This window comes from Xyrauchen texanus, chromosome 35 (genome assembly GCF_025860055.1).
Source record: "Xyrauchen texanus isolate HMW12.3.18 chromosome 35, RBS_HiC_50CHRs, whole genome shotgun sequence".
NCBI lineage: Eukaryota > Metazoa > Chordata > Actinopteri > Cypriniformes > Catostomidae > Xyrauchen > Xyrauchen texanus.
Genome location: NC_068310.1, coordinates 21,838,597 through 21,864,954, shown reverse-complemented (window position 1 = coordinate 21,864,954; position 26,358 = coordinate 21,838,597). Strand labels below are relative to the sequence as shown.

The following is a 26,358-nucleotide window of genomic DNA, read 5'->3' as shown; positions in this document are numbered from 1 at the left end:
AATTGCATGCTTCCATAATTCCCTTGGGCATGATCCTCCATGGCAACTCAGAGCCGCCGCAAGCTGACTGAAAGCCATCAGGTGTACGCAACGGGCATTGTTATCAGTGGCTACCTACACAGGGTCAAATACATAGAACGTGAGTGTCCACACACGCGCTTGAGGTGTGCAGAGAGCTGCATTTGGCCTCACTGTCAATACGACATGCACACCTGCCCACTGTTGTCTGTAACACAGTGCCTGTCACCTCTGCGCCTGTTTGAGATTCATAGCGGCGCTGATGCGGGCTGAAGCTTTGTTGATTTGGAGTAAATCAGGTCAAAACCAAGAACATGAGGACATTGTTATACAGATTCTGTGTAAGCCTGCAGATATTGGTGGATTTAGGCTGTAAAGGGCAGCACTTCCTGGAGGCCTGTTCTTCAATTGCAAACAATGTCTAGGGACTAATTAAAAAGCCTGATATTATTAATCTTATCTTAGAAATTAATATCCACTAAAATTAAGCAAGGTTTCAGAGCTAGCTGTGACTCCAGCTGTGTCTGAAACTGAGGGCAGCTGTCTTGCACTCTCGCTGTCTAGAAAGTCAATGAGTGCATTTATATGCACACTCTTACAACGATTATGCTTATTAAGCCAACAACGTGTGAGCTAATGTAAATGCCTTGAACTGTTTTTCTGTTATGAGGGTAAGGTCATACATGGTTTAACCAAAAAAAAAAAACTGATTTTTCCCCATTACCCTGATTTTGTGTTGCATGTAAACACCTTTATCTGCATTCTTTTCAGCTTATCCAATGTGTGCATGTGTGGTGTGCATGTCTCTTCACATTTAGATGTCAAAAGCAAAGAATAACCTGATAATTTTAAATCTCATGTAAATGCGGTTTTCTTTCAAAAGTTATGTTTTGGTAGTTATTAATGCATTAAGTAGCTTGTGTATGTATGTTGATGCATTCAGTGACTTAAAGGGATAGTTCACCTAAAAAAATTATTTCTCTCATTATTCTCTCTCATGATATCCCAGGTGTGTATGACTTTCTTTCTTCACCAGAACCCATTTGAACAAAATTAGAAAAATATCTTAGCTCAGTAGGTCCTTAAAATGCAAGTGGATGGTGATCCGATATTTGAAACTCCAAATATCTCAGACAGTCAGCATAAACTTCATCCATATGACACCAGCTGTTAAATTAAGTCTTCTAAAGTGACACGATGGCTTTTGGTGCAAAAAAGATAAATATTTAAGTACTTTTTTTACTCTAAATCATAGAGCCGTTCTGCAACGGTATATGTGACATAATCGCATTGGCATTTGAAACACGCAAGAGCAGAAGCACGCGAGTCACAGCTGGAAGAGCAGCACTGTATACAATTGAGGACAAACGCTGTACAATATCTTGGTTGGTTTTGATCTGTATTTATCTGTTTCTTTACTCACAATGGTGCGTTTGTGTGCTTATCCTGGATGTCTCAACCGAGTGAAGACTGTGAGGATCTGTATCATGGCAACCCAAATACATCACACAATGTGGTCAGCGAGCCAGCGCCTGTAGCCTCGACCGCCCCAGACCACTTGAACTCCACCCTCTTTTGAAGCTTACCGGAAGCAATGATTTAGATTTAAACTATTTAGACTATATATCTTTTTTTGCACCAAAAGCGATCGTAGATGACATCAATTTAACCGCTGGATCGATGATGTTTATGCTGACTTTTTGTGATTTTGAGATTGAGATTTTTGGAGCTTTAAAAATTGGATCACCATCCACTTGCATTTTAAGGACCTACTGACCAAAGTTATAGTTCCATTTTTCTGTAAATGTGTTCTGGTTGAGAAAGAAAGTCATACACACCTGGAATATCATGAGGGTGAGTAAATAATTCGGGAATTTTCAATTTTGGGTGAACTATCCCTTTAAGAGACAGCGTTTTTGTATGAAGGCATCTAGATCTAATGATTGAGAACACATGAGCTTCAGACATAATCAAGCAATTATTTAATAACTACAATGCTTATTTCTTGGTAGAATAAAAAAAAAGTTAAACACTTAAAAAACAAAAAGCTAAAAAATGTACAAAATTAAATGATGCACATTTAATGAAACAATTTTATTTGTAACATTTAAAAAAAGTTTTTTTAAAGAATTATTTGGAATTGAGAAATGCAATATACTGCCCTCTGCAGTCTGTTGCCAAATGATGAGATAATTTCAGATTTAAACAGAGCAGACATAACAAATCAAAAATACATTTAATACTGTTCTTGTAAAAAGGTGTAAAGTGGGGGGGACATAAATACAAACCAATAATATATATTAATTATATTTTAATTAAAAATCCAAACAGACATTTTTATTATTTTTTATTTATAAAATCCCACTTATTCCAACAAAAATCATGAAAACAGTCAGTAACTGCACAGCTTGATTAAAGTTTCACAAGTCTGAAGTAACATTACATAAAAGGAACAGTTCCAGAGACAGTTAGACTGTGTGATGTAATTTAATGTTATACTTCAGGTTTCTGAGACTTCAACAGTTCTCATTTCGTTTAGAGTTGAAAATTCCTAGCCTTCGCTTGATTACTTCAAGACTGGACTATACCGGATGCACTGTATGTTTGGTGCTATAGACTCAAAATAACCTGCTCATTAGAATAATTCTTTAGGGAATCGAACTATACTGGAAATGCTGTATGTTTCATGATGTAGATTCAAAAGAGCCTGCTCATATGAGTCATTTGTTTGGGAATCAAATACACTGGCAGTGTAACCAAATCCATTCCAACACTTTCCATTTCATATTTTCCATCGCTGAGATTATAAAACATAGAGAAAGTAAATGTGAAAGTGTGAGTCCCTGCACACTAAATGCATGCTTTCAACAACATGAGATTCTTAAGTGAGAAAGACCAAGCACATTTTTCCATCCATATGTCTAGTTTATCAATCATTTCATCGTTTTGCATTCTGCATGACCTCACATCAAGAGTATGACTATTACTTCAGCACATGTGCTTCTGTTGCAATTTGCACTGGGGAGAATGAAAATGAAACATCCCTTTGTGTACCATGGAAGTAAGTCATAGGGTTTGAAACGACATGAGGGTGTGTAAATGTTGACAGAATTTTCGGTGAACAGTCCCTCTAAGTACTCTTTTAATTACAGCATACTGAACAAGCAGCTAAGATCTATGAATGTTCCATGCAGACTTTTAGAATTATTTGCAGTCCTTCATCACAATTTGCTGATTATGCTGTATATGAATTTGGTGTGCAGGTTTTCAACTGTATTGTGTAAACTGTATTGTGAGCAGGTCTTCCTGCACACCTCTGCCGTCATCTCATTCTATGCATTCTTAGCTTCATGCTCATTTTCTAGCCAAGTGGTGCCACAGCCACGAGCACAGGAAGCATGTTGCCATGACGACAATCTGAGAATCAATGGGGAAAAGACGTTGTCAGTTTTACAATAGGCCCCTTTTGCACATAAATGTGTGAGTTAACTCACGCAGAGGAAAGCTGCTTCAGATTCAGTATGCAGTATATGCGCTTTGCACAAGGTATTACTGATTTATGCAATTTCAGTTTACTTATATTATAATAAAAGAGAGTAAAATGATTTTAAAATACACAAGGTAAAGTCACTGTCAGGTAAAGTGGGTTGCTAAAAGTCCACTTGTAAAAATGCATGTACTTTGCTTTTTTTTATTTTTAATAATAGTTATAGAAAATGAACACTCCAGAATCTCTTAGTATTTAATGTTACCATTTTGCCTTCATGACAGCATGCACTCAAACTGACATGTGTAAAACCTGATGATCCATATTATCCCAGCATGATTTGAAAATGTTCCAAAGAGCATCTTGTGAGTTTCAGTGGAAGCATGGAAATCTGTCCTGTTGTACAAAGGAGTTAGGATGGTCACAACCAGGGCTGGACTGGTAATCTGGCAAACTGGGATTCTCCCGAGCGGGCCGGTGGGTCGGCCGCGAAACGGGCCGCGATTAGCTAAAATGAGCCGCAGCATTATTGCAGAACGGACCACAAAACGGCGCCGCGATATGAAAATAACAGCGAACATCCCCCCACTACGGTCACAACCAGGGGTTGCGTTAACCAGACATTATCTGTCATGTAACAATTTTTTTTACACATTGATGTATAATTCCAAATGATGTCCTTCAGAGTGACAAAAAATAAGACATATTTTATTAGTGACCTACAAATTAAAAAATTTCTAATTCCTAAAACTTTGGTCCCAGATTATTATTTGGACTCACCGTAAATTACTAAGAACTAAAAGCCTGTTTGTGTCATAGAGGAAACTTGCATGTCATGTCCATTCACAGAGATGTGTATCTAAAAATCTCATTTATAGCAAGATCGCCAAGGACACCTGTGATACCTCTGTACTATGTATGAGTAATGGAGAAACACTCACGAGAGCATGACCACTGATTGGAGCAGGAAAACACAACATCGGCTTTGCTCTACATAACTGTTATAACACCACAGAAACAGACTGCAAAAGAGAGTGAGATGGGTGTCTAGTTGAATAAGCTGATTCTTTATGTACAGGCTGTACATAAATCCCTGAGGCTTCCTATACTTATCTCTCAGTGTTTACTGTCTCATATAGTTATTGACTACTCTGCACTGCTGTTATAAACATAGCTCCAAACACACATACACACACACATATGGTAAATATCATGCCATGCCTATTTGCTGAAACCCCAGGAAAGTAACAACTAAGGACTGAGGTTTTCTGCAATCCAATCTAAATTCTTTAGCCTGCCCTCTGATCTCCTCTTCCTTTATGTTCTCTCAACATTCTCCTCCCTACTTCATGCTTCTTCTATTTAATTATAGATAAACCATTTTAACCATTTTTTGTTAAACAGATATTCACACTTTTCTACTTCTCTGTTACTGGTTTTTATTATTAGGTCTACCAATCCAGACTCATGACAAGTTATAATAATAGTGCAAAATCCCAAGAACCTGTATGAGTATAAAACAACACCCAATTTTTTCTTCCATAGAGAAATTAAATTAACCAACGAACAGTGTCATTAAAATTTTTAAAAGTTTAACTCCTAACCCAAACCTAGGCCAAACCATAAAGTCTAAACCTTTACCCAAACCCTAAATTTATATGTAATTTTAATAAGAATATCACTGTTGTGTACCACGGAAGAAAATGTTGGGGTTTGGAAGGAGACGAGGGAAGTGTACAACAGGTTAATTGCATACATCACCAGTCATTTGTAGTGCATAACAAATATTTTTGTAGACATTTTCTTTCTTAAAATTTACTTAACTTATTACAGTTTTTCACTCTGAGAGTAAAAATCAGCACACATTTTAAAACTTAACAGTTAGACATAGCCAAAACAGATTAAACATATTAGACTATACAACACATACTACTGATACTATTACTACTACCAAAAAAAACAAAGACAGCATAAAAGTAATCCATAAGACTCCGTGGTTAAATCAATATCATCAGAAGAGATTTGATAGGTGTTGAGAACAGATCAATATTTAAGATGGCTTATCCTTTTTTAGTATAAATTCTTCTTCCTACCCAGTAGGTGGTGATATGCATGAATATTGTGAATCATCAAATACAAAATAAGAAGAATGTGAAAGTGAGAGTGGAGATAAATAGTAAAAAAGACTTAAATATTGATCTGTTTCTCACCCACACCCATTACATCACTTCTAAAGACATGGATTTAACCACTGCCTTTATTTGATTTTGGAGCATTACAAATTTTGGTCACCATTCGCTTGCATTGTGAGGACCAACAGAGCTGAGATATTCTTCTAAAAATCTTTATCTTCACATCTGGGATGGCATGAGTAAATGAGTAAATTATGAGAGCATTTTTCATTTTTGGATAAACCATTAATTTATACAAAAAATTATAATAAAATAATAAATATATAGTATAATTATTTATTATTATAAAATAATATAAATAATTTTGGACCCACTTTATATTGCATGGCCTTAACTATGCACTTAACCATTTGATACAATGTACTTAATACTGTATGTACATACATGTTGCATTGTAATTACATTTAAAGTACTTACATTTGTAGTTAAACTGTTAACTTTACCCCTAACTCTAACCCAGCACTTACTCCTAAACCTACCCATAACTCAACCTCATGTTCATGTTTACACAGGAAAAACATAGTCTTGCATGTCTTTAAAATTAGTACATAGTTAAGGCCACCTGATATAAAGTGTGACCATATTTTTTTATATTTGTACTTCATTTTGTATTTGTTTTCATTGTTGTAGTCTTAAAAATATTTAGTTATTGTTTAGTGTCAAAAAGAAAAAAAAAGTTTTGCATATTGTTATTGGACATTTAAATATAAAACTAATCTTTATTGCTTTTAGTTACAAAAATTATATTTGTCAAAAACTATATTTGTCAATCTCTATTTAATTAAAAAGTAAAATAAACTGGTAGTGTAAAAAGAAAAACAGGTAAAAGAGCTGGTCTTTTTATATTCCTCTGAAGCTATAGTACAGTGAGGTCATGTCAAAGGTAACTTCTATTTTCTCAATTTCCACATATAAAAGCCCAATCAATTTATCTCTCTCACTTCCTGCACATTCCTGTCTGCTTGAGGCCTTGACCCGGCTTAAACCTCGCTGAACTTATTTACCAGTGTTTTGAAGTCTTGGTTAAAACTCTCCCACATATAACAGGCCAAGGGTAAGGGACAAAGAAAAGAGTCAACAGAATGAAAAGGTATTGTATCATAAAAGAAGATACACAGAATACACAAAGTTGTTTTTCTGAAGGTATGTTTACAGACAAGGGTCAAGGTTAAGTAAGTCAGCATGGCCCGGTTTGCCTTTGCTGGTACAGTAGTCGCCCGATGGTACAGTGCCATAAATACTTAACACAATCAGGACCCAAACAGCATCTTTCTTAACTGATGGCCCTTCAAAATTAGCAAAATATTGGGACAATGTTTAAATATTTATTAATAGGCTATATATAAATTGTATATCTTTAGTTGTATAATGATAGATGTTTTTTTATTTTTTATTTCAATAATTAATAATAATGATTAATCTTGCAGTTTATTTTGCAGCAAAACCCTCCGTACTAAAAACGGAGACCGGAAAGCAGGAGCTATTCTGTCACAATTTCATCTCCGGCACAAAAAAACCCCAAAAAAACAGCTGAGCTATAAAATGATTACAACTTCCTGAAATATACATGAATAATAACATGAATAATCCATTATGTATGCCGTCTGGAGTGTTGAAGATGACTCTCTCTCTCTCTCTCTCTCTCTCTCTCTCTCTCTCTCTCTCTCACACTTCATGCTTCCATACACATCTTCCTTTCCATTAAGTGTACACACTCTCACTCTGAGAGCTCTCTCTGATCTGCCCTGTAGTCCATCCACATCGTTATGTGCTTTCATTCAACCAATTCCCTTAATTTTTCTTTTTTCCCACCTCTCAGCCTTTTATTCACTTTCTGTATTCATTTACTTCCATCTCTCTCTCTCTCTCTCTCTCTCTCTCTCTCTCTCTCTTATGAGCCTCCAGGATCTTTTTTTCCCATCAAAGTTCAAAGATGAAAGTGAAGCAATATTGAAAAAGGAGAAAAATGTTGAGTGAAAGTATGAGAGAGAGGGAGAAGGATAGAGAAAAGAAATTACATAAATGTAAATGTTTTCGGGATGTCTGTCTTATGAAATATGTCTGAGATATTGCAGTATTGGTGAAGGGGGTGGGGGCAGGAACTATTCAACAATGGAGTGGGATGGGGGTCTCTGGCATCTCTTCTGGACTCAACCCAAGCCATAGCCAGATGGCTTCATGTTTACACCCGCAGGAATACCAAAAAAGAGCTCCAAAATCTGTCTTCAAATCTGCTAAATTACAGTACACTAGATATTTTACTGATACATGTAGCCTATCTAAATATATTATTTCACATATGTTATATAATTTTTTTCTTTATTTATTATAATTAATCCTAATTACTGGCATTTTATAATTTATTCCCCAGAAGATAGTTTTTTTGTTAAAGCTTGATTCAATGAAACAGCCATTACGATCCAAGTGCTTTCCCAATTTTGGTCACTTTAGAGTGGGTTTACATGCTTAATCTTATACTGACTATGCTTAATAACCTTGACAATGTGTAAGATTATGTGGACACCAAAAAATGATAATTCGGTCATTATTTACTCTCCCTTATGTTGTTCCAAACCTTTATGACTTTCTTTTTTCCATAAAACACAACATTAGATATTAGCCTGCAGGGGCGTATCTAGAGGAAGGCCAGGGTGGGCAGCCACCCTAAGGGCCGGAGTGAGAGTGGGCCCGCAACGCTCAACCAAAAGAAACCATAAAAATGACAGTGGGACCGAGGGGTGATGAAAAATGACTTCGGCCTCCCAAGGAGGGGGCCCGACAGTTTCTTTGCACTGAGGCCCGCAAGATCGAAGTTACAAGTGTTAGTCACCATTCATTTTCATTGCATCTTTTTTTTTTCCATCCAATGAAAGTGAATGGTGACTGAGACTGTTGTTTAATCTAACATTTCCATTTGTTGTTCCACAGAATTAATGAAGTCATACAGATTTGGATCAACATGAGGATGAGAAAATCATGACGGAATTTAATTGTTTTCTTTTTTTTGTATCTCTAATCTGTGATATATCAGGTAAAGGTCATAAACTGTGAAACCAAATCCTATCAGCACACCTTGGTTTTTGACAATAACCCCAATGTTTTACTGCATTTAGCCAAAATATCTTTACTATTGTTCCATGTCTGCTTACATTTTGATGCCAAAACAAAAAAACAACTGGGGGGTGGGGGGGACACACACTTTACAGGCCATTTAAGGATTGGCCTTAGATTGTATAATGCCAAATGGATCACAGCCAGTCTATGCAGCAATTCATTCCTAATAAAGGCCCACTTGTAAGTGTAATTTAGATAAACAGAGCTGGGACATACCCACACACTGATGTCATGGTGGAGGTCAGCAGCTGTGGTCTGCTGTAAGGGGCCAACAAGTGCCATCAATGCCAGCTGTCCTGCCAGACAAAAGGTTTTTCAATCCCCTCCCCACCCTTCTCCATCTCACACAACACCCTGATCAATAACTTTGCTGCTGGTCAATACCTCCATAAATCACTTAATTTGTCTTTCTCCTTGACTGGCACTTACAGCTGGCTGTGGCAGGAGGACAGAGAGAGACAGAAGCAGACTCCCTCTGTAAATGCGACCTGCCCTCCCAACCCAAGAACAAGTGCAAAATAAAACGCATTAAAAGACACCCATTATTTCACAATGAGAAATCTCATTTTAGCTGCTGTCATTGTTTTTTCCTTTTTATCCCTCCATTCCCTCTTCGTTCATACTTAATAATTCTAAAAGGTAAGTGCGGCACACGCTCAGGCTATTTTCCAGAAATCAAAGCAAGGCACAATGTGCATCAATCAAACTCAACTTTTGCGTCTTTTACATATTCTATCTGGCAGAATTCAATACATGGAGAAGAATATACCCTTGCATCAATGGTCAAGAGTTTTAGCCCCTAAAAGCCTGTATAAAAGCCTGTATAAAATATATCAGCATCAAAGCCCCTTTCTGGCTTTTTTTCTACTTTCTATTACTGCTTTTCAAGTTTTGTTATGTTGTTGTTCTGCAACCTATCTAATCCAAAAAGCATACTTACTGCAACCAACTGAAGAAATATTATTTGTTTCCTTTTGAGGTGGTTTGCTCTTGATTTTCCATTGACTTTGGTTCACATGATTTAAAGAGATGTATTATATTGTATTAGTTGTTCAGTCAATGCATTCATAGGTCATTATTGCTGTTCTCAAAATGTGCACACAAAATGTCTTTAAATGCAATTTAAAGGTACAGCTCACCCGAAAAATCACCCTCACCCTGTTGTTTAAAACCCATTTGACTTTCTTTCTGCCACTGAATACAAAAGCTGATGTTATGCAGAATGACAGCCTCAGTCACTATTCACTTTCATTGTATGGAAAGAAGCACTGCAACAAAGGTGAAGGCTGACTGAGGCTGTAATTCTGCCAATGCTAACATATTGCCTATCATCACTTTTTGTATTCCACGGAAGTCATTCATCCATGACACAACATGAGGGTGAGTAAATGATGACAACATTTTCATTTATGATTGAAGTATCCCTTTAAGAAAGACAATGCGGCATTGAGAGCCACGCTAAAAAAATGTGACATACACCTTGTCGCATCCCTCTAAAGCATTTTTGGCATGCGCTGATTGAATTCCATTCCTCTCAAATTTGTGGAATTCTTCCCTTTAAAAGAAGACTGCATGATGAGGCATAAGCGCAAAGTGATTTATGGTGGTGAAACAGCTATGTGCCATTAATTTATACTCGCATCGATAAAGCTGTCGGTTTGTGTGGCTGAGGAGTGCCTCTTAGGCAGCTGGAGTCACGGATACAGCTGAAGCCCTATCAGTGGCGAAAAAGTGGGGGAAGGGTCTGATCTGATGTCACCAACCTCCAGAATTTACACCAGCCCTGCTCCTCACAAGGTTCAAAATGTTAATATAATCCTCAACTTCGTCCACCACTCGGGATGACCTTCCACTCCTCGACAATCTCCACTCAACCTGCTTTTATTAGGGCCTGCCAAGTGGGATAATACAGAGTAGGGGGCTTTAACTAATTATATAATTAAAAAAGAACTGAGTGCCTGTGATGGGAAAGAATCTATGATCAGAATGACTGTTAGCGAAGAAAAAAAGAAAGTAGGAATGACGAACAGGACCATCAGGCGAAGGCCGATGCATCATCAGCACCAGATCATAGCTCGGCTTCAAACACCAACTCAGTTCAGTCTTTGACGCAGAGTATCCCAGCAGGGCATATTAAAGCCAATTATCATGGCGAAGAAAAACTGCCTGTCCCTTAAAGTGTACGCTCAACCCATCCGCTAAAACCTATCCCTCAGCAAGCTCTTGGCATGGTGTTACCTCACTGTCCACAGCTCAGTGCCAGCTGTGAATGCGGGTGCCTCAATTCCCTGACAGGTTTCCATAATGTAGGGAACAGATGGAGTCCTACAACCCCATCACACCAGTTATTCTCTCCCCTCTACTTGTGAGAGAAAGACTGTGAGAATGAGAGAGGAGAGAATGCTAACACCTGCCCCACCACCAAAAAATCTGAACTTTAATTTAAAAGAAGCCTGTAAATTACATGACTGTGGTGACATGTTTGCAAACATATATCAGGTGGCTCATCACATTTCCTTGTAATGCAGCACTTCCAAGGTTAAATGACCACTGCGTGGTGATAAAAGAGAGTCTTTTTTTTTTTTTAAACATATTAGGTTTTGAAGGTTTATGCGAGTTAATATTGAGTTTTAAATCAACAAAACCTACCTACTTACTCTAAACCTTAAACCTAAACTTAATTGTTAGGGTCATAAAAAGCAAATGTAAGATAAAAAACACAGTCGCTGAGGCAACTACGTCATTTTGTCACGTCATTCTACGTCATTCTATGACACCCAGGTCCTTTGCATCGTAAGTGTAACAGTTGAGCTACCACCCAATTTAATCATGCTCGAGCAAGCTTGTAAATGTAGTTAGTTACGTAAAGGAGTATCATTTCTGCCAATTTTGCCGCCCAAGACGAGACCGCATTTGTCGGACCGGGTTGGGCAGGGTGGCTGTGCGCAAGACTTTAGTATTAGTATTAGTACTAGTGTGGTACAAGTACAAGTATTAGTGTCGTGCACACGTCATCTGCGCCCCAGAGACTGTCATGGTTTGGGGGCGGGTTCCGATTTGGTGCCCCCTCCCAGCTGGTGACGACCGCTTAGTTCACCTATGCCTAGAAAATATCCTGATGTAAAGCAAACATTAAAATGTATCTCCTTACTCCTCAGACATGCTATATAATAAAAGAGTTTAGATGGCATAAGATAAAATTGCATGAAGAACAGGGCAAAAAAGTAAGTGATTATGAACAGATAATCTGCTAATTTTACTCTATATTTCTGTGAAAGGGAAAAGTCATATTTGTAGTGCTTCTAGTGCATATGTCACCAAGAAACTGATGCTATCCATGCAATGAAATAGTCTCGGGTTCATGTGTAACCCTTGTTCCCTGAAAAAAGCGGAATGAGATGCTGCACTTTGCCAAGCGCTTTTGGGAACGCAATACCCACGCCGCCATGACCAGCTGTCCATATGTGTGTAACACGTCAATGAACATTTACCGGAATTTATAGCCTCGGCTGGTGATGATCATTAGATGCACCTGTGGCCAGGCTATAAATAGACGCATCACCAGCGTGTCGTCAGATATCTTTTTCTGAAGAGCAGTCCTGGGACGTCCCAGTGCGGCAAAGAAGCGCAGCATCTCGTTCCGCTTTTTTCAGGGAACAAGGGTTACACATGTAACCAGAAACGTTCTCTTTACAAAAAGCTTCACTATGATGCTGCGCTTTGCTAAGTGCTTTTGGGAACGCAATACCCACACCATCGCTTTGGAGCTGTCTGGACCCCTACGGTTGTGAAGTGTGCTCACAAGAATGCAAGAGGTCTCAGACAGGAGCTTGAGATGTCGACTCAAGGACATAAGAGCCCGGAGTAGCATAAACATCTAAACCATAAAATTTGACGAATGTGTGCAGAGAGCACCAGCCTGCCGCATCACAAACTTGTTCAGACGTGAGCTTGAGATGTCGACTTAAGGACGTAAGAGTCCGGAGTAGCAAAAACATCTAACCCATAAAGTTCGATGAACGTGTGCGGTGAGGACCAGCCTGCCGCGTCCCAAACTTGTTTAGGCATGAGCTTGAGATGTCGACTTAAGGACGTAAGAGTCCGGAGTAGCAAAAACATCTAACCCATAAAGTTCGATGAATGTGCACAGAGAGGACCAGCCTGCCGTGTCCCAAACTTGTTTAGGCATGAGCTTGAGATGTCGACTCAAGGACGTAAGAGTAGGACCCTACAAGGACTGGAGTAGCATAAACATCCAAACTATAAAATCTGATGAATGTGTGCGGAGAGGACCAGCCTGCCGAATCACAAACCTGCTGCAGAGGGACCCCTCTAGCCAAGGCTTTAGAGGAGATGACCCATCTGGTGGAGTGAGCCCTGACACCTACTGGCGAAGCTTGACCGCATGCCTCATAGGCCAGGGCAATAGCATCCTTCACCCAATGTGACATAGTCTGCTTGTTAGTGGCCGCCCACATGTTGCGGCCCCCATAGCAGACAAATAATTGACCTGACTTACGCCACTGGCTAGTGTGGTGGACATAAGTCTGAAGGGCACGGACTGGGCAGAGTCTGTGAAGTCTTTCCTGCTCCGGCGTTAAAAATGGCGGGGAGTAGAAGGCTTCCAGAGTGACAGGACATAGTGTCGAAAAAGGCATATTAGGAAGGTAGTCAGGATGAGGATCCAGAATAGCTTTGGCCATACCTGGGGCAAATTCTAAACAGGCCGGCAAAACAGACAGAGCCTGTAGATCCCCAATACTCTTAAGAGAGGTAATCGCCATAAGAAAGACCATCTTGAGAGTCAGAAGTCAGTCAGATGCTGACTCTAGAGGTTCAAAAGGGGGTCTCAACTAGACCCTCCAGGACTATTGCTAAGTCCCATGAAGGAGTTCTGGTCCTAACAGGAGGCCTCAGTCGCATGGCTCCACGAATGAAGCGAGCGAGTAGAGGATGCCTCCCCAAAGGCACCCCGTCCATCAAGGCGTGGCCAGCGTGGCGCTATCAGTAAGAGGCAAGACCCTTGCTGGCGAACTCTGGCCAAGACTCCCAGGAGCAGAGAAACCGGGGAAAAACGCATACAGACGCATTCAGGGTCATGTATGCGCCAACACGTCCAGACCCAGGGGGGGCAGGGTGACTCAGGGAGAAGTAGAGGAGACATTGCGCTGTTCATAGAGGCGAAGAGGTCCTCTTCTACCCTGTAAAATCTCACCCAGATTTGTTCCACTACCTAGGGGTGGAGTTTCCACTCACCCATCGGTATTTTCTGTCTGGACAGTAAATCTGCTCCCACATACAGGCATCCAGGGATATAAACTGCCAGAAATTTAGCTGACGTGAACGTGCAGCTCCTTGATGGTTTATGTAAGAGACTACCGCTGTATTGCCCACCCGCACCAAGACATGGTAGTCTCTGGAGGAAGTATTTCAGGGCCAGAAATACCGCCATCAACTCGAGACAACCGAGCTGACGACCCTCCAATCCCCTTGAGCTGGATGACCACTTAAGACCGCTAACCAGCCCATCAGGGAGGCGTCTGTCATTAGCAGCCTGCGATGACGAGACGCACCTAGAGTGGGACCCAATGTAAGAAACCGGGGTCTGAACCACAAAGTCAGGGAACGAAGCACGCAGCGCGTAACCATTATTAGCCCTAGGAACCTGGCCCTTGGATGAAATCCCCTGGCTTTTAGCCACAGCTGAAACGGTCTCATATGGAGCAGGCCCAAAGGGATCACCGTGGATGCAGACGCCATGAGACCTAGTATTTGTTGATACTGGTGAACAGTGCAGCCTGAGTTTGCTCAGGGTGTTCTGAATGGACGTGATACGAGCGGGAGACAACTGTGCCCGCATCGTGATCAAATTCCATATAACCCCCATATAGGTGATTCCCCGGGTGGGAGAGAGAACGCTATTTGACGTTGAGTCTCAGACCCGGAGAAACAATATGAGCTAAGACAATATCTCTGTGCTGAACTGCCAGTTCTTGGAGCTGCGCTAAGATCAGCCAGTCGTCTATGTAATTCAGAATGCGGATGCCCCGGAGTTGCGAACGAGCCAGTGCTGCATCCATGCATTTCGTGAATGTGCGGGGTGATAGGGCTAGGCCGAATGGAAGAACCCGATACTGGAAGGCTTCATCCCCGAAAGCGAACCTCAGGAACTTCCTGTGCTGTGGCAGAATTCCAATATGGTAATATGTGCCCATGAGATCGATCGTGATCAGCCAATCGTAATGTTGGATCTGAGACACGACTATCTTGACAGTTAGCATCTTGAACATGAACACCCTGACAAAGCGGTTCAAGCCTCAAAGATCTAAAATCAGATGCAACCCCCCTCCCCTTCTTGGGGACCAGGAAGTATCTACTGTAATAGCCTGACTCTTTCTCTGGAAGGGGAACACGTTCATGGCCCCTTTGTCCAAGAGATTTTGCAGCTCTTTCCACAGTAGACGTGTCTGCTCCGGTTTCACGGTAGTGGGAACCATGCTGTTGAAACGCGGAGTGCGGCGAGCGAATTGAATTCTGTAGCCTCTTTCTACTGTGTTCAGAACCCACATAGAAATGCCTGGCAGAAGTTTCCACGCTGCCAGGTTCTCTGAGATGGGTATCAATTTAGGCACTTCCTGTTGAGGGGATGTCGAGTGTTCCGTGTCCTGGATAAAGGCAGGAAGAACGGTACACCCAACTCTTTGTTAGAAGCCTCTGTCACCCGAAACACCAAAGGCGGCGGGAGTGAAGAGGTTTCGTGAGGGTATCGGGAGGGCCGAAGTGGATGGTACACGCGCCCCGTCCCAAGAGGAACCACCCCCACAAGGCTGGGTACAAGACCGTCAGGGTTTCTTTCTTTTAGAAATCACGACCCTGAGGTCCTGCTTCGGGGGCTGCTGAGGGCGACGAGCCTGTCCCCAGTCTTACGAGGGGGAGCACGACTCGCCACGCTCTGCCTAGCAGAGTCGGTGCGGGACTTGGTGGCCGACGGCCCCGCCCCCCTGAGTGCGGCGAGGAAAAAACTGCCCGAAGGCTTCCTTGTGGCGTTTTGCCTCCTGGAATCTGGAGATAACCGTATTCATGGCATCACCGAAGAGACCGGAAGGCGAAACCGGGGCATCGAGTGGGAAAAATCTGTCCTTATCCTTGATGCCTGAAAGGTTAAGCAATAAATGCCTCTCCGTGCTGACTAAAGTGGACATAGACCGACCAATGGCACGGGCTGTCTGCTTGGTCGCAAGGAAAGATAAATCTGTGGCCCGATGAAGTTCAGAAAAGGCTTCTTCGTCGAGCGTTGCACCAGCACTCAGGTCTTTCAGTAGGTCAGCCTGGTACGCCTGTAACATGGCCATGGTGTGCAGCGCAGCACCAGCCTGACCTGCCACTTGATAAGCCCTCCCCACTAGCATGGAGATAGTCCTGCATGGCTTAGTGGGGAGAGCGGGTTTCTTGAGTGATGATGCCGAACCCGGTGAGAGATAGCCCGTAAGCGTCTCTTCGACCGGCGGCATCATTGAATACCCCCGTGTCTCAGCACCCACGTTAGTCGAGTATAAAGATGTCGAGGGTACACAGGAAGTATATGGGTTCCTCCATGAGTGAGAAAGTTCGTCATGGAGGTCATCAGAGAAAGGAAGGGACTAATATAACGTTGTCTTTTTCTTTTTTTATTCTTTTTTATTATATATATATATATATATATATATATATATATATATATATATATATATATATATATATATATTTTTTGGCCACCAGACAGAAATCTGTCTTATAGTTTGGAGTGTTTGGGGGGGGTCTCTTGTTTGCGTGGCCAGTCTAGCTGTAGTCTGGCCACAGCCCGAGTAACCACCTCGAGAAATTTCTCAGCCGCTTTATTATTATGCGTGAAATGTACAGAGGTTCAGCGCCCCCCTCGTGAAAGGAAGAGGCACCGAGGCGCGCTTCAGATTACGAGAAGGATCAGCTGGATCTGGGGAGAGAGTGAGCGATAGGGACGGACCCGTCTCTCGCTCCTCAGCCAAATATATGCGAGAGCCCCACGATGAAAGAGTGAGTGCTGACTCCCGGAAGTAAGCGAGGCGAGCGCGAAGCATTTCGCCCGAAAGTAGGTCGCAATGCGCGCACTCGCCCTGCCACAACACGAGAGCAGCATGCTCTTCCCCCAAATAAACAAAACAAAATTGATGCGTGTCCCTGACAGTCACAGAATGTTGACAGGGAAACATGCATCGTTTGCTTTGCTTCTCCGACATTTTTCCACCTTTTTCTTTTCTATTTTATATATATATAGAAAGAGGGAAAGGAGAAAAAGTTCACTGCGCACTGCCTAATAAATTCTAAATCCTAGCAGAGGAAAGAACGTTTCTGACAGGCTTGTGAGACACATAGTACAGTTTGCTCTAAAGAAAATGGATCTGACGACACGCTGGTGACGTGTCTATTTATAGCCTGGCCACAGGTGCATCTAATGATCATCACCAGCCTAGGCTTTAAATTCCGGTCAATGTTCATTGACGTGTTACACACATATTCACAGCTGGTCACAATGCAGGATTGTTCCTAAAAGCGCTTAGCAAAGTGCAGCATCATAGTGAAGCTTTTTGTAAAGGGAACAGTGATTTTATGAGACCAGGTTGTTTAAAAAAACTCTTCCTGTGTAATTGATTTACAGCAATATACGTATGTCCGATGAAACCAAGGTCATTAATTTGCTCTTAATTGACACACAAAATAAAGTGAACACTACATAATTAACAGATGCCCTCTTCCAGTACCTTCCAGGCTGGCGACCATGAGTGATGGAAGAATCCTTTTCTGGCACTCCCCTTGCACTGGTGAACCCTCTAAATAAATCAAACGATCGCAGTGAAATGGAGTGGAATGGAGAAGGAGACCAGCTGAGGTCCAGAGCATAGCATAAACATAACTTGCTTTCACAACAACCCCAGTGGAGAGTTTTTAAAGTCATGTCAGAGGCGAAGAAGATTGATTGAATTGTTAGGTGGTAGAATGGACAGGTGAAGATTGACAAGGTCTCAAGGGTCTCGCTAGAATCAATGTTGGCTCTTCTAACAGGCACTGATGCTTCAAACCACCCAATGTAAAGTCAGCCTCTGGGCCCCATATCACTCACCCTACAGACATAATTTGCTTGCTGAGTGGGTTTTACATCATGAAAATCTGCCCTGCATTCACTAGTTTAAAGGGGCCAAGAGAACTATGAATGCCCAAGGATATATGCTAGTCTTGTAGTAGATCCAAACTTTTAGACACAAATCTTGCACTGGGGTGAAAGGAATGGCAAAGCTGTCATATACATATTGTCCATTGTTATGTATTGCAAACAAGACACGGAGCAGTTGACTTTCTGAAGAGCTCAAACCCCACATGGCTTTAAAAAGGCATTAGTGTAATGGCATGTGTAACCACTGTAAAAGGTAACAGGCACCATGCATTCACACCAATCCAGCCAGAACATTAAAACAAACTGAGCTGAACTACAGTCCAAAAGTGCCCAAAGACGTAGCACTTTGTAAGCGTCTCAAATAGGTGTGAGAACTGCAACCAGTAAAGAAAACTGGCAGCGTTATCAATGTATACTCTGTCAACATCTAACTTAAAGCAACAGTTCATCCAACAGTTCATTCTGAATCATTAATGAATATTGATGTCTGTCTATTCAGTCCAATGGCTGTTGATAGTGCCTCACTTTAAGGCTTATAAAAGGACGCAAAGTTATCATAGAAGTAGTCCATAATGCCTGTGTGCCATATTCTAAGTCTTCTGAAGGCACACAATAAGGTTTGGGTGGGGAAACAACCAGAAATGTAAGACATTTTTGAGTGAAAAACTTGGAGTTTGTAGCACGTGTAATAGAGAAGATTTAAATGTTAACTCCAACACAACCATGATAAAGAAGTGCTTACTTTCTCTCTGTTTTTCGGTCTCTTATCCAAGACAACTTCTGATGAGCAATCAGACCAAGGGCCAAGAATCCATGTCTTGACTTTGGCACAATTGCAAAAGCAAATACACACAAATAGACAATTTTCTAAATGTACCTCCTTCTCCCTGACTCTGGGACTCGGGTTTCTATTCTTCTCTTCTGGCCTGTGTGAAAATTCTCTCCTCTCTGATTTACAGCATGTGTAGTGAAGGATGACAGATAGGATTGTGCCCTGAGTCACAAAAATCCTGCAGGATCTCTCCTCCGTGCGCCCCTATACCTCCCCAATGGCATGATGAAGTAATTATGAAAAATTAAATATATCCCTGGTAAATTATAGCAGCATAGTAAGGGAAGTCACCAGTAGTGATAATGTCACAGAGAATTAGGTACAAATAATATCCTTCGTAAGCAGTTCCACGACAACTAGCTCCAGAGCAGAGGGAGTTAATGGCTTTTCAGGCAGCAAATGTCACATTATCAAGACTTTAAGGTGATCAGCATTAAGTGCACTTAAACTAAATGCATTACAATTTTTTCATTGAATAATGAAACTTGCAGTCAGGTAACGTGAATGGCCATTCAGCAATTGCCTGTGATAGATGCTAATCTTAAAAAAGATGAGAGTGGGTTGAATGTGAGGACCTCTCAAATTTGAGCAATTTGAATGATGAATGGCTCCGTGAAGCAGAGAAAGGAAACCAGGGTAATCAGTGGTTATCTATTACATTTCAACAATTAACCATCATTCACAACATCTTGAAAGAATATTCCTATAAAATATTGTACAGAAGTAGGGTAATAGAATAATAGAGACTAATGCTGCAACAACTAATCGATAAATTCAATCATAAATGGTTCTCGGTTCCCAGAAATACTTTGGGTGAAACGGTCGATGAAGAATCGATGGTGAAAATAATCAATAACAAATGTAATTATTGATAATGATATAGAATTTAAACTGTTACATTTATATAAAGAAATGTGTGCACAATGTATAGGATTCAATCATTAATTTATATTAAAGTATATTAACATTATTATAACAATTTATATATATATACCCTAAGTACTCTGACACCCCCACCTCCAGGGAGAGCCACCCTCACCTCAGCACTCTTCCAGTCCAGTATAATATATTATTATATATATAATCCCCCCAAAAATCTCTTGCACAAATAGTCTTCTCTAATCTGTACTGTAAAAAAAAAAACAAGCCTAGGAATAAAAGGAAAACAAGCCAGAAGTAAAAAGAATGGATGGAGGGTGTGGGTTGGTGTTTGTCCTATGTTGAGTTTCTCAGCACATTTCTGGTTGATGCTATCCCACTAAGCCTGAATCGAGAAAAACAGAGAGGTGTGTTTGAAGTAATTATCTTCCTGCTATCTCAAAGTCAGACACAAAAACACACTATTTATTTTCCTCCACACTGAGGTCATTCTCTCCATTCGTCTCTAGAGTAGATCCGATTTCTCTTGCGGCTCTCCCACCCCCTCACTGCCACTGGTTTAGTGTGTTGACACTTATTAAAGCTGCATGAGGTGACTGGTGGCTGAACCGGGTTTGACTGGCGAGACAAGACACACCTGTATGAGGCACGAGAACCTCGCAAAGGGGCTGGGGGGAGACACAAGGAGCTGTGCAGGGTTCACAAGAGGGCTAAAGCCAGTCACATGAAAGGTCTGCATAAATTTTGCATGAGTGGTTTGGTGCTGAGGTTGCCATACCGACCGGTCTAGGTCTTTCCTGGCTCTAGCTGGGCCTCATCTGTGCGCTCTGACTCGATGAATTTGAGACGGGGCACCCAGAAAGGACATGCATATTCATCCACCTCAAATGTGCCACACTGTTTTGCATTTAGCATAAAATACAGTTTGAAACTAAAACAATTAGACATACTTTTACTAACAGCAGGTGGGGGAGAATAAATCAGCAAGCAAGCACCAGAAGTGTAAAAGCACCAAGGTGTGAAATCAAATGACTTAAGAAATATCATGAAATCATGTCAGCTATGCACTGCTCATGCTGACTATGCAAGCATGCATGCATGTCTGAACAATTGCATTGTTTTTGATCCTGAGACAAAGCACAATTGTGTTTTTTGGCATTTGCAAAATAGCCCTACTCGCTCTGTTGTTTAAGAGAAATGACCTCAATCAGGCAAAATGAAAACTCTGTCATTATTTACTCATCCTCATGTTTTCACAAATCCTGTATGACTTACTTTCTCAATAGAACACAAAAGTAGTTATTAGGCAGAATTTTAGCCTTAGTCACCATTTCTTTCAATGCATTTTGCCTGAGGGTAATTGAGGGTAAGTAAATAATATAATTTTCCTTTTTGGGTGAACTATCCCTTTGAAGTCTAATCAAATATTGCCATTAGCATTGATCTATTGCCACAAATCTCTTCCCGAGACCAGCTTAAGCTACTGCATCTTAATACAACGAGTCTCATGTTGTCAATACATAGATCTGAATGTCATTCTGGGTATTTATTACATTTTACCAATTTAAAGCCAAAATCAATGGTGCAATTGCTTCATGGAAGCAACAGTAACAATGATCATGAGTTGTAGAGGAATACTGAGATATTGCAGCTGAACAAAACACGGCACAAAGCCTCACAGCAGAAGCTGAGGAATATGACATCCATTTGTGTTCCAGTCGATTGCAGAATGCTAACAACATGCTAATGAAGCCGACAGTCATGTGCAGAGTAGTACTGTTGGAAAGCACTACACATTCTTCACAAGGGTAGAGCTGGGAACCGAGAACCATTTATGATTCAATGTTAGTCTCCAAAGTTAGTCTCAGTCCCCATTCACTTTCACAGTATGGGAAAAAGGTGCAATGAGTGTAAATGTTGACTGAGATTAACATTCTCCTAACATCTCTTTTCGTGTTCCACAGAAGAAGAAAAAAAGTTGTATGGGTTTGGAACCACATGAGGGTGAAAAAATAAATTAAGAATTTTAATTTCTGCATGATCTATCCCTTTAAGATACCCTTTCCTACATAAGGGGCATGAGCTGCAATCACTGAGGAGTTGGTCCCTGGCCCAATATGGTCACCAATGACCAATGACCAGTTGGACTACAAAAAAGTAGCATCACCACAGCTACCGCTCTAAGATGGCAGGGCAACTCATATGTGCACCGCCTGTAGGGTTATTTGAGAGGTTAATGGTATGCTTAAGAGGGAAAATGACGGAGTGAAGAGTTCAAGACCAGCTGATTACCTCTGTGCTAAAAGACTTTAGTATTGTATGACCTCCGCTGACTATAATCTACAGTCATTCAAAACCTTAGAAATGGGTAAAAATATGAAAATATACAAAACAACATCATATTTTCAAAATGTTAGCTGGTACGAACAAAATTTACACAATTTAGACAAACTGACATGACAATAAGTAATTAAAAATGTATTCAATAAGTGAAAGAAACCCTTAAAAATTATTAAAATAATAAACAAATTTATTACAGATTATAAAGAGTTTATTATTTTCTTTTTAAACCATATACTTCATTTAAAACATGTATTTGATTCTTGCATTTATTTATTCAAAGAATAATTCAATAGTTATTTATTATTCAATGAATAAAATTCATTAATTTTATATAGTTTTTCCAGCAGAAGTGGTGGACATCGTGCTGCCAGAGTGAACTGAACTTTTCTTTTTTTTTTTTTTTTTTACTAAAGCTATATGTCAATATATCTATATGTCAAATTCTATTGACCTCTTGGACCATTTGATTCACAAAAGAACCTCTGATGGCAGTCAGCATAGTGAAGACATAGCTAGGTCCACCAACTGGATTAGCACCAAACCAGCCTGAAACAGCATGGAAGCTGGTCTTTTTAGCAGGAATACCAAAGTATTCAGCAAAAATAGCCACATGTTCTCTGAACAAATGAATGACATTAACTGTAGTATGCATCAACTGATTCATCTGTCTCTAATTAAATGAGCAAACAGATGGAGTGTTTTCAGGAAACAGACATAAAAATCTATTAAAAAAAGAGATTGACTAACTAGGCACCGCTGCACTCAGGTGTGAGAGCACATGCAAACAGGAAAGGTATTAGAGGCAGCAGACTTGTAAGGTCTGACAAATCCCAAAATAACGAATGGAAAGCTTCCCTGTCTATCAAAACTGCTTCTGAATTTGAACTCTTGCGCTCCGATACCATTAGTGAAATGAGCTATCATTTAGCGGTACAAATCTGTAGTAGCTCTAAGAGGTGAACAGTCTCTTGCTCAATACTTTCCCTCTCATTCATTTTCTCTCTTTATCACTTACCTTTTTCCTTCCCTCTCTCCTCCAGACCATTACCTCATCCTTTAATTATTCATGCTAACACACACATACAATCAGCCACACCGAATCCGTCCTCAAGACAGGGCATCAATTATGAAAACTGCACTCAAAAATAGTCCCTTTGGTGCTTATCAAATAAACAAATAAAGATCAACCCAAGCACTCTTTCCTGCTGAGAGAGGTTAAAAAGAGCCTAAACCAGCATATGCTGGTTTGCTGGTCTTAGCTTTTGTCCCAGCCTGGGTTGTTGGTTTTAGTGGGGGTTTGGGCACTTGTCAGCTGGTCAGGCTGGGGGACCAGCTGGCAGACCAGCTAAACCAGCTGAACATCAGCTTGGCCAAACTTGGAGACCAACTGGATAAGCTGAAAACCAGCTTGGCAAGGCTGAAAGACCAGCTAGATCAGCTGATGACCAGCTTGATGATATTGTGAGACTGGCTGGACCAGCTGAAAACCAGCTTGGACAGGCTGAAAGACCAGCTAGATCAACTCAAAACAAGTTAGGTTGGGCTGGAAGACCAGCTTGACCAGCTGAAGACCAGCTTGGTCTGACTACGGGACCAGCTGAAATCCAGCTTGGCCATGCTGAAAGACCAGTTGAAACTAGTTTGGCCAGGCTGGAAGAGTAGCTAGACCAGAAGAAGACCAGCTTGTTCAGACTGTGAGACCAACTAGACCAGCTGAAAACCAACAAGGCACAACAGCATAAACTAGCCAAGACAAAACATCTTAGGGTTGTTTAAGCTGTTTATTATTCAGTTATGTAAGAATTTAGACCAAAGAGGTCTATAAGAGGAAATGAGATCATCTTTTCTCCTTTTTCTGCAACATTTCAAAAGTGGCGAGTGAAATGGAGATGCACATTTGACGGTTATACCCTGGTGACTGATATGATGCTGGCAGGCATTACTCTGCTTATTAAAAAAGGTGGCATTTCCTGTTTTGCCGGTAGTCACCTGGGGTAGAGGAGCATATGGCGATTCTAACACATAATCTCCATTTCTGGGAGGCTTCCACATCCAGCACAAGCCCACCATCACTCCCCCCTCACTCCACCCCCTCCCAATGATGTCATCGAACAAGAGCTTTGTGCATAATCAGTTAGACTGCCAGACACCCCGTCATGACCATTCTAGGTGTTCTTCTCCATTTGTGTCGAATGCCTTTATGCATGAGTGGAGCTGGGTTGGCTGATGCATGTACTGCTGGGAGAAACAGTTTTAGCGGAGCCAAGAGCAACCAACACTTGACATCAATTTCAGCACTGAGTGAAAGAGTCTAAACTCAAGGTAGCAAGGGTGAACCGATATAGCAGCAGGCTTTTAGGCACCACGTCAAACACTGTAATTTGTTTTTGAAAAGAGGCCTCAATCACAAGTATCTGACAGCATTCTGACAGCATGCCAAATGTTTTCAGTAAGGATGTTTGTATCTGTGGTCTGTGGAATATCCCTACCCCCCACCAACCCTAACCCAGCCTGTCACCTATACTTCACTGTAAACAAACAAATGACCTTCTTCCTAACATCTCCATTTACAGATGGAGGAAAAGAAAGAAAAGAGGGAGAAAATAGTCATATCAGCTTGGAACAACATGAGAGTGAATACATGATGTCAGAAATTTCAAAAATATTTTCAAGGCTGTAAACTAGAACCTGCTAGCTGCTATTATTGATAATAAGAGCACCTGAAAGATGTACTTGTTCAGTCGAAAGAATAAGGTGTGGAATGTTGGACAATTTATGCACATAACTGTCACAGATTTTCCTACATAGCAGAAAGGGAGGGGTTACCATGGCTAACATACTAGCCTGGATGCTAGCCTACAGCTATCCTCAAAGTATTCATACTACAAGTAGGCCTACCTGAATGATGTACTTGTTCAATAAAAAAAATAAGGTGCGGAATGTTGGACAATATATGCACCCAACAGTTGCAAATATTACTTAGCAGAAAGGGAGGGGTTACCAGGAAAAAGTATTTAAAAAATAAATTTAAAAAACTCATTCATATCAAACATAGTTCAGGTTTGCTAGTGTGCTAAAGCTAGCAGCAACACCAGACAAGTATACATGCCTTTGAAAAGTAATTTTCCTTAACTAAAAAATGGTGAATCCTTCCATGTAGTTAAAAAAAGGAAGTATTCCATTTGAGATTATACTACCATTTGAAAATTACTACACTATATCACTGTGTATGATACGTAACTCGATACACAACAGCTTGTGATAGAACTGGCTCTGATAAACACCTCATCACCTGCGGCCCTGTCACCATCTCCTATCTCCTACAGAGCAGAAGGCTGCTGTACGGCCAATATCGCAACAGGCCAGGGCTAAACTAGTCATATCTGCCTCCTCACGCTGCTTGATTCCCAGCTTTTGCCCTTTTCTGCTTCTGAGGATAGCTGTTTTCTCTTTTGTGATGGATAACCCGAGGCTGCGCTGGTTCCAGGTGCTGCCGTCTGACTGGAAAATAGATCTCCACTGACCCCTCAAATTCATTTTAGAGCATCTTCCATAATCTTATAAAAAAAAGTCTGAAGGACAATGCAGCGGTGCTTTACAAAGTTACTGCTGAGACAGTAATGGATCGCAGGAGCTCAAATTCACAGCCACATATTTCTGTTCTTCTAGAGACAAAGGAGACACAACAAACTTTTTTGAAAAAGAAGATTACCCATAACTCATTACAATTATTTGAGTTCTCAGAACTGCACAATTACACCACATAAAGGAGTAGCGAGCTTCCAAAAAGACTGCTGATGCATTCGCTGGTTCTATTCACACAAGAACAGATGCACAAATGGTTCTTTAAAAATAACAATATGAGAGATTGATTGAAATTTATTCCGAAATACTCAACACCTGTCTACATAGTATTACATTAAATACAGTGGGGAAAAAACAAACACACAAAAGCATATAATTAGGCATTTCTGAACTGGCAACTGCACTGCTAAAAGTAGGCTAGCAACTGACAGAGAGTTTGATGACAAGAACAGATTATAGTGGAACAGACATTTAAGGTTTAATTCACCCAAAAAAATGAAATTTCTGTCATTATTTACTCAACCTCATCTTGTTACAAACCGCATGACTTTCTCTCTTCTGTGAAACACAAAAGATGCAAGGCAGAATGTTCCTGGTTCTCTTTTCTATTCAATTAAAGTGAATGGGGACAGACACTGTGCAGCTCCAAAAATTACATAAATGCATGTACTTTATTTCAAATATTCTGTAGCCATTTGATAGCTTTGCATGAGGAACAGAC

The 26,358-nt window shown here is 40.7% G+C and overlaps 1 protein-coding gene across 6 annotated transcripts in view; it reads right to left on the bottom strand.

Moving 5' to 3' along the window:
* The window catches only part of LOC127629228 (agrin-like), a 393,795-nt gene that overhangs the window by 170,027 nt on the left and 197,410 nt on the right, over positions 1 to 26,358 (bottom strand). The window lies entirely within an intron of this gene.